Source organism: Gossypium hirsutum, chromosome D03 (genome assembly GCF_007990345.1).
Source record: "Gossypium hirsutum isolate 1008001.06 chromosome D03, Gossypium_hirsutum_v2.1, whole genome shotgun sequence".
Classification (NCBI taxonomy): Eukaryota; Viridiplantae; Streptophyta; class Magnoliopsida; order Malvales; family Malvaceae; genus Gossypium; species Gossypium hirsutum.
In genome coordinates this window covers 1,423,965-1,432,099 of record NC_053439.1, presented here as the reverse complement: position 1 = coordinate 1,432,099, position 8,135 = coordinate 1,423,965, and the positions used below count along the sequence as shown (strand labels likewise).

General features: G+C 31.3%; 1 long non-coding RNA gene across 1 annotated transcript; it reads right to left on the bottom strand.

Moving 5' to 3' along the window:
• Positions 1-722: 722 nt before the first annotated feature.
• Positions 723-1,684, bottom strand: LOC121215279 (uncharacterized). The gene is made up of 2 exons (XR_005911008.1): positions 1,410-1,684; positions 723-1,095 (listed from the first exon to the last, which is right to left on the bottom strand). It is a non-coding gene; the product is annotated as an uncharacterized lncRNA (long non-coding RNA).
• Between the last annotated feature and the right edge of the window lie 6,451 nt (positions 1,685-8,135).

Below are 8,135 nucleotides of genomic sequence, written 5' to 3'. Positions count from 1 at the left end.
TATAAATACAATTTAATTATAGATAGATGTCTTGCAATTATAAAAAAAATAAAAATTAAACCAATACAAAGTATAAAAGGATGTGGATCTGAAATATAACTGAACAAAACCCACCATGGCAACTAAGTATGGTAAGATTAGAGACCCCCGTATGAAAATTGTGTACAATGAAGTTGATACCTATCAAGTATAGTTGTTTATGGACCAAGCCACCCACACAAACCCGAAGGCCTTGCTCAAAATTGTATGCTAATACATTATTTTTTAAATTTGTTCTTTTCATAAAAAAAATTGTAAAAGTTAAATATGGACCGGTCAATCAAGCTTGGATTTTTATATTCATATTTGGATTTGACTTGGGCAAAAAAACTAAACTCATATTTCGAGCCAAACTTAGACAAAGAAAATGAATATAGACATATAAATGAGTTTAGTTCGAACTCAATCCAACTCGACCTATAAACACTCTACAGTGAGGGTTTAATTAGCTTTTAACCGTGCCAAAAATTTAACTCTCTCAAATAAGAGAATACTATGGGACCAAAAACTTGAAATATTGATGTTGTTCCAAACAAACATAATATTCTATGATCCCTTCTATACATATAATAAAAAAGTTTAATGTAATCAAAATTTAATTTGATTGGTTCATGCAATTTAAAAATAATATTCATCACATTTAAAGATCGAACATTGAATCTACAATTCCTTTTTGGTTCCCATAACTCTAAACCCTTAAAAACATACATAAAAAATTAAAAAAATTATTTTAATGACAACCTTTAATATTTTCAATACAATGTCTAAAATTACCCATAACATCTCATCTTTAAATGGAAAAATAAACGCGCTTTAACGTGCCTGTAGAAGCCCAAATTTGCTGGCCTAGTAAAAATAATAACCCAATCACAAATGGGCCCAAAAATTAAAAACCTAACCCAAACAACATTAACATTTTCAGCAGAAATGAGTAAAAGAAACCCTAAGAGCCGCATGCCTCGGGTGGCCTCCTCGTCTGCCACCCCCAGCCACCAGGCACCTTCAGCGCACGCCTCTGACACTGCCGTCGTTGGCCCTCCACGCGTGTCAGACCACCTGCAGAGAGAAATGAAGGCAAAGAAATAAAGAGCAATCAATAATAATAATAATAACAGTTTGTAATGGCCTATAAAAAACAAGAAGAGCCATTTTTAGAGCTTCTTGGATTTTCTTTGTAAAAAAACCCACATCAGAAATCAAAAGCTGAATAGAAATTTTAAAGGGTTAAATCCTTGTTATTTACTCTTCGTTTTTTCTTTTTTTCTTTTTATTTATTTGTTTGTTTTATTCTTTTTTTCCTTTCTTTTGCAAATCTATTTTAAATAACTATAAAATCAAAAGCAAAAAAAATAAGAGGAAGAGAAACTCACAGGAGTTGGCCGTGACCGTGCCGCCGGGGGTCTCTCCTTCATCGTCGGCCGTCGATCTTTGTGGCTGTGGCGGTGGCGCTCCAGGTGTTAAGAAACCCAAGAGTTGGGTGTTTGAAAGAAAGGGGTTTAAAAAAAAGGAGAGACTCTTTCAGTTTTCGTTCTAGCAAATCTGAAAAGTAAAAAAAAAAAAAACATTTTGGGTTTTATTAACCATTAATGCGCCGTTTGGTGGGGGGATATTGTGCATGCTTTGCCCTAATGGGTAATTTATGCATTTAGTCCCTCTATCTTGCGTGGAGGTGCAATATAACTCTTTATTTCTTTTAAATTTGGGCTGCAAATATGGCGTCTGTTTCAATCTGGTCCTTGGACCATGCGCAGACTCTCACTGCGTTTTGGGATGGGGAATATCTCCCTAAAGGTCCCTCATGTCATCAGCGCATCTTATTTCAGTCCCCTTTGCGAACTGTTTATAATTTTGCAATTAAAGCCTCGATTTTTAATTCCATTTCAACCTCATCCTTGGTTTATTTAATTTATTTATTTGTAGAAAATGTTCTTTTATCGTTACTTATTTTAAGTTTTTATATTTATTATTTATTTAAAGTTGTTCTACATTAAATTTATTTATATGTATATATATTATTTCTTATAAACTCATGTATGAACATCTTTCAAAATTTTTTTTATGTACGTATACATATATTATTATTTATTTTAAAATTTCTCATATATAATACTTTTAAACTGTTTCGCATGTGGTTGTTTTTTTATTTTTATTTTTTATTATTTGTTCAAGATTCATTTATTATTAGTTTAAATTTGCTCTACATTTTATTTATTCTAATTTGCTCTATACCACTCATTTTGAAATTTTTATATATGTTATTTAATTTATTCATCCCTTTTTTGATTAATAATGATGTTTAAATAATGTGTGTTGAGTGATTATTTTCATTGTGTGTGCCATTGGTATAATTTTATTCATGTATCATTACTCTATGTTTATTATTGTATTGATTAGTTCACGTCCTTGTATTGTAAATTAAACTCCGACATAGTTATCCAATTTAGATTGTTTTATTTTATTCTAAGTGAGATAAATGCATACCTTCAAATAGATTACCCGCTATTATTCAAAATGAATTTTGCTAAATAAGGTAATATTTTGCATTTTGGAAATTTGAGAAATTGTACCCTAACTTACTGGGTCTCGATTTTCTCATTAAACCCAAATAACAAAATATCCTTTTAAATTTCAAACACATAAAATTTCAAAAAATAAAGGAAATATTCTATATTTAGAAAATTCGATAAATCGTGCCCTAACTTACTGAGCTTCGATTTTTCTTGCGTTGATTCTAAATAACCGAATATCCTTCTAAAATCGAAATGAATGAGGTTTAAATAAAAAAATAAAAGGCAAGCTTACTCTCAAAATAAGAGGTGTCGTGTCCTAACTTACTGAATATGACATCTTGTTAATTCGAGATAAGGAGGCATTTTTCATTTTGATTTATTCGAGTAATTTTTTTAGATAACACAATATAAAGAAGGATCGTATTTCTAAATTCTTTTCGAGTTTTTTTAATTTTCGACATCAAGACATTAAGTAATCAACTAGGTACCAATTTTGGGCGTATCGAGGGTGCTAATCCTTCCTCGTGCGTAACCGACTCCCGAACCCGTTTTCTGAATTTCGTAAACCAAAATCGTTATTTTAATAAAAATTAAATCGTTTATTAAAAGCAACTACTTTTCGAGGTGACCCGATCACACCTCATCAAAAAAGGATTGGTGGCGACTCCCATTTTCATTTTTATTTTTTTTCAAAACCCAAGTCGACCCCTTTTTTTATCAAAAAAATGGTGTCAACAATGCCCAAACTCATATCCTCCTACATTGACAACACTGCTGACGCCAATTGAACTAAGACTCAATCAACATCAATTTATACAATGTAAACCCCTTAAACATTACTTTCATTGTAAACATTACTTGCTAAACTATATTGGCAACTTCATAATAATCCCCAACTCCAAACTCAAAGAGCATTGAACCCAACAGTTAGGGTTTTACAAATCCATTATTTGGGCCAAATCATGGCCAGACCCATAATTTAAAAAGAGCCTATATTAATTCAAGCCCGACCCAAAATCAATTGAACCCTTTATTTTTAACCCTATTTGGATCACCATAGCTATTTTAACTGATATAAAGAAAGAAATTTTTGTGTTCATTATAGCACAATAGCTCACAAAAACTAAAAACTCCAACAACTATATAAATCTATGTTCTGTTGGAGCTTCCACTAGGGAATATTGTTGTAAGCAAGGGCGGCCATGGTGGTGGCGGTGGAGGTGGCACGGTGATTTTCGATAGTGGATCCCGATGTCAACACCAAAAATTTCACTAATGCCCGACACAATCGGATAGCTCAACAGATAGTTAACTCCTACATCGGTTTGGTTCCTGGTGAGACAATCACATCGAATAGGAATTGTAATCGTCGATCCAATCATCAAATCATCCGACCGAATACCAGGCTGTTGGTTCTGGAATAGCTTTGTAACAAGCGACAACATAAGAAGAGGGTGAAAGGAGAGACCGGAGTGAAGAGAATCCATTGGGTATGTTGGATTACTATAATGTTCTTAATGCCAAAATACATGGAAATTAAAGAATAGTTTTGTTAATGCTATGATCACGTACAATTTTCTGTATCATTAGTGAATCAGAATTCAACAATTTTTTCTAATTTGGTCCCTAATTTTTTTTGGAGTCAAATTTAATACGTGAACTTAGAATTTTTCTTAATTTGATACATAAGTTTTTTTTTTCCAATTTGGTGATTAAATTTGTTCAATCGTTATATAAATTACTTCGCTATACTAATGGTGTTATCTTTTTATAAGGTAGAAAAAATAATAAATGTATGACCGACATGTGACAAATAATATAGAATTCTTTTTTTGTATTTTAAATGTTCACTTGCTTTTATTTTATTTTTTAATTTAACATAATGAATTTCTTTTATTTTGGGCTTTTAAAACTCGAATTTTCTCCTTCAATATCCATTTGTTAAGCATAAGCCGAAGCACAATTTTTTAACATGGATTTCCTCTTATGTTGACGATATTTTTTGTGGAATTGAGGGGTTGCTTTAAGCATGTGTTCCCTCTTTAATCATTCTTGCCGTTAACAATCAAAAGAATTTGAGTATATTGTTTAGCAAAAAACTCCAAATAAATGTAATTATTCGTGCTATTAAATTTCATATCATATGCCACATTTTGGTCATACATTAGCTATTTTTGTTCCCTCATAAAAAATAACAATGTTAGTTGTTTTGGCATAATTTGTATAACATTTGACAAGTTTAAGTACCAATTGGATAATAAAAGCTTAAGTACCAAATTAGGAAAACGTGTCAAGTGCAGGTACCAAATTAGACAAAAAAAAACTTAGGTACCAAATTAAGAAAAAAATGTCAAATTCAGGTACCGAATGTTATATTAAACTATATTAAAAGATACATATAACATATATTTTATTTTAACATTATTATACCTTAGTCACTGGAACCGAGTAATGACCCCACGAGTGGTCTTAATGAACCCTTCAAACATACCCCTTGGAAGCACCCCTCAGAGATATCCTTCGACTCAACATTCAAGAGGGCACCACTTATTAACTGCCATGCCAAACTCCAACCACCATGTCTCATCTAAGGTGATTGAAAGCACGTTTAATCGCCACCCTATCTAGGACTATAGTATGTTGGTATAGTGTACAACAAGGAGAATGATGTGGTGGGGGACAAAAATGTCGATTCAACTGGTAAGGCGGAAAGCCGAAAAAAGAAAAAAGGACAAGTTGAGAACTTAAGAAGGGAGCTGAAAAAGAAGAATGCTCTAAGGTTGCTAAAGAGGCCAAAAGATCCATTCTTCATCGTCTAAGAGGGTATTTATTGTGGAGTCCTCTTGTCTGCTAGCGTGACATGGTAAAGCCATTGGAGGAGGGTTGCTATTAGAGAGTATGTGTAAAGGGTGTAGGACATGCAAGACATACACCGTAGGCCCTATTCTATTATAACAGTATGACATTGTTATGTTCAGGTGGGATCTAGTGATCATCAAAGGCATGTTCACACTTGAAGCGCATTCACACCTAAAAAGTATATGCCTGTCAAGGATTCTTACCAAGCGGGTAGATAGTTCTTGGAGACGGGAGGCTCAGGTCCTCAAGGAAGGAGTAGGTGGTCTAGATTCTATACAAAGACTGAGGGACCCAAGACAGCTAACTTTCTCTCTCCTCCTCCTCTTTACCATCCCGTCGTATCTTCCTCTCCGACCACCTTAGATAATAACTCTCACCTCGTATACTACAAGATGAACCATACATCTTCACCACCTTTCTTTGTCCTATCCGATTAACCCATCGACAAGTATATGGTGGGAATATGAAGAAAAAAATTACTAATTCAAAATAAGTGAAGTGAGTCGATTTTCTTTACTAATAGAAAATATTAGAAGGAAAAAGAAAGTCCCTTCTAACCGACAAATATCATTACAAAGAGACACGAATCTAGATTGGAGATAAAAAGCAGACAATGATGTAAATGAAAGCCATTCTTATCTTACACTACATAAAATGCATATTATGTAATAATATATATAAACATAAAATTTAATTGAAAACCTATTCATCTTACTCTCAATTTCGATTTTCAAAAACTAAATAATCTTTCTAGAAAAATTCTAACCTATGAAAATTTTAAATACTTAAAAGTCTTACTTTAAAAATAATAATAATAAACATTCTGCCTTCAGAAATCTCTGTGAAGGTTTGAAAATGATGACCAAATTAAGGTCACTTTCTGTCAACTTACATGAAATTGATGGTTCAGTTTTTTCAGCAAAAAATATATCTCTACGTTTCTATTACTTAAATTAAATGTTTTTGGCAGAAATCGAAAACTAGTGAACATTGTTCTTGGTGTATTATTGCCAAGTTAATGTTCAATAATTTTGTATATAATTTATTTCTTTTTATTCGATTATAATCTTTTTACATAAACTTTTATTTTATTTTTTTTACAAATGCAACATAATCTTTTTTTTGGGTTTAGCTCAAACTCATGCCTCCAAATTCAACTTTCTTAATTTGTAAATTATTAGCTTAAATGCTTCTAATCATTCATTTATTTCTTTACATAACAATGGGTAACATATGGAGTAACTCAGTTTAAATTCATTTACTTTTTTCTCAAATTTGATAATTAAATTTATTTTAATCTATAAATCTGGAACTCCATTAAGATTTAATAATGCGGTACTTAAAAGTTATGCCACATCATCACACTTTTAAATTTTCTAAGTTAAAAATTAATACCTAATTATTAAATTTTGATACCAAAATCACAAGTATCAAAGAAAGGTGATAGTTAAATTTAAGGACCTATAATTAATAATTAAACTTAACTTCCTTTGCTCCTCGTTTCGCATTTAAACTTATAAGTTATGCGAAATTTTCAATTAATCTTTCTAGAATCTCCTTCTCCTTATTGAAAAAATAATTAAAAACTATGGACCGTAAATTTTAGTTGAAGATAAAATCGAAAAATATTTTAGGATAAGCATGACGAAGCAAATCATAATACGTGTGACGCATTTCGTTCTCACAAGTTGCAGCGTACCGTCGCCGTTTCTGTCACTTTTTTCTCTTCGTTTAAGGATTATGTTTTGTTTTTTCTTTCTCCTTAAATCATTTTATTGGGCATATAAAAAAGGATGGGAACGAAATTTCTAGTTATAAGCTGACATGGCATCTAAACTTTTGTTTTGCCATAAAAGGACAACTCAATTTTGATTATTAACAATTTTGTCCCCCTATGCCTTTGATTAAGCTCTAAAGGATCAGAAATTTAACATCTGAAACTGAACTGAACCATCATTACATTGTTTTGTTTTTATGTTGGAAATGAACCTGGATGGATTTTAGGGCTATGTTCAAGTAAATTGTCACTGCATTATTGAACATGGATGGAATAATGGGTTTGGTTCATGGGATTATATAATGCTTGTATAGTAAAATGAGTTTTTTATATATTAAAGTTCGAAAGGGAAGTACAAAGTAACCCAAAATAGAAGTACAATAATTTGAATAAATCAATCAGGACGAAAATAAAATTTTAAAAGTTTGGGGAGAGATCAAATATATATATAAAAAAAACTTATTCAAATGAGGTTTAAATTGAATATTACATAATTAGGAAGGACAAAAGTTGCTATTAATTCATTTAACAAGGGGTCTAAAGTCCCTTCCTCTTCCCTTAACTACACCAAGGTAGGATTAGAACTTGAAATTTTAAAGTTTCCAAGATCTCAACATTACTAGAGAACGTCAAAACCTCATCGATAGTATATATTTTATGTCTTGATCAAAGTTAATATTTTTTTTCAATATAATGCAAGAAGAATGATTACAAACACAAAAATCCAACCTTAAATCCAATCTCAATTAACTTCAATTCACAAATTTTGTTACTAGATAATATATAGTGTTATTATAAGCTAAGTTAATTAAATGCCCTGCACATACAGTTATTGTGTATGCTAATTAATGTTAAAGATTCAATTATAAACATATGCTTTTGCATGCCATGTTCTTAGATGTTTTATATTATAAAGGATATGATATTATATGTTGTTTGGATGCACATGA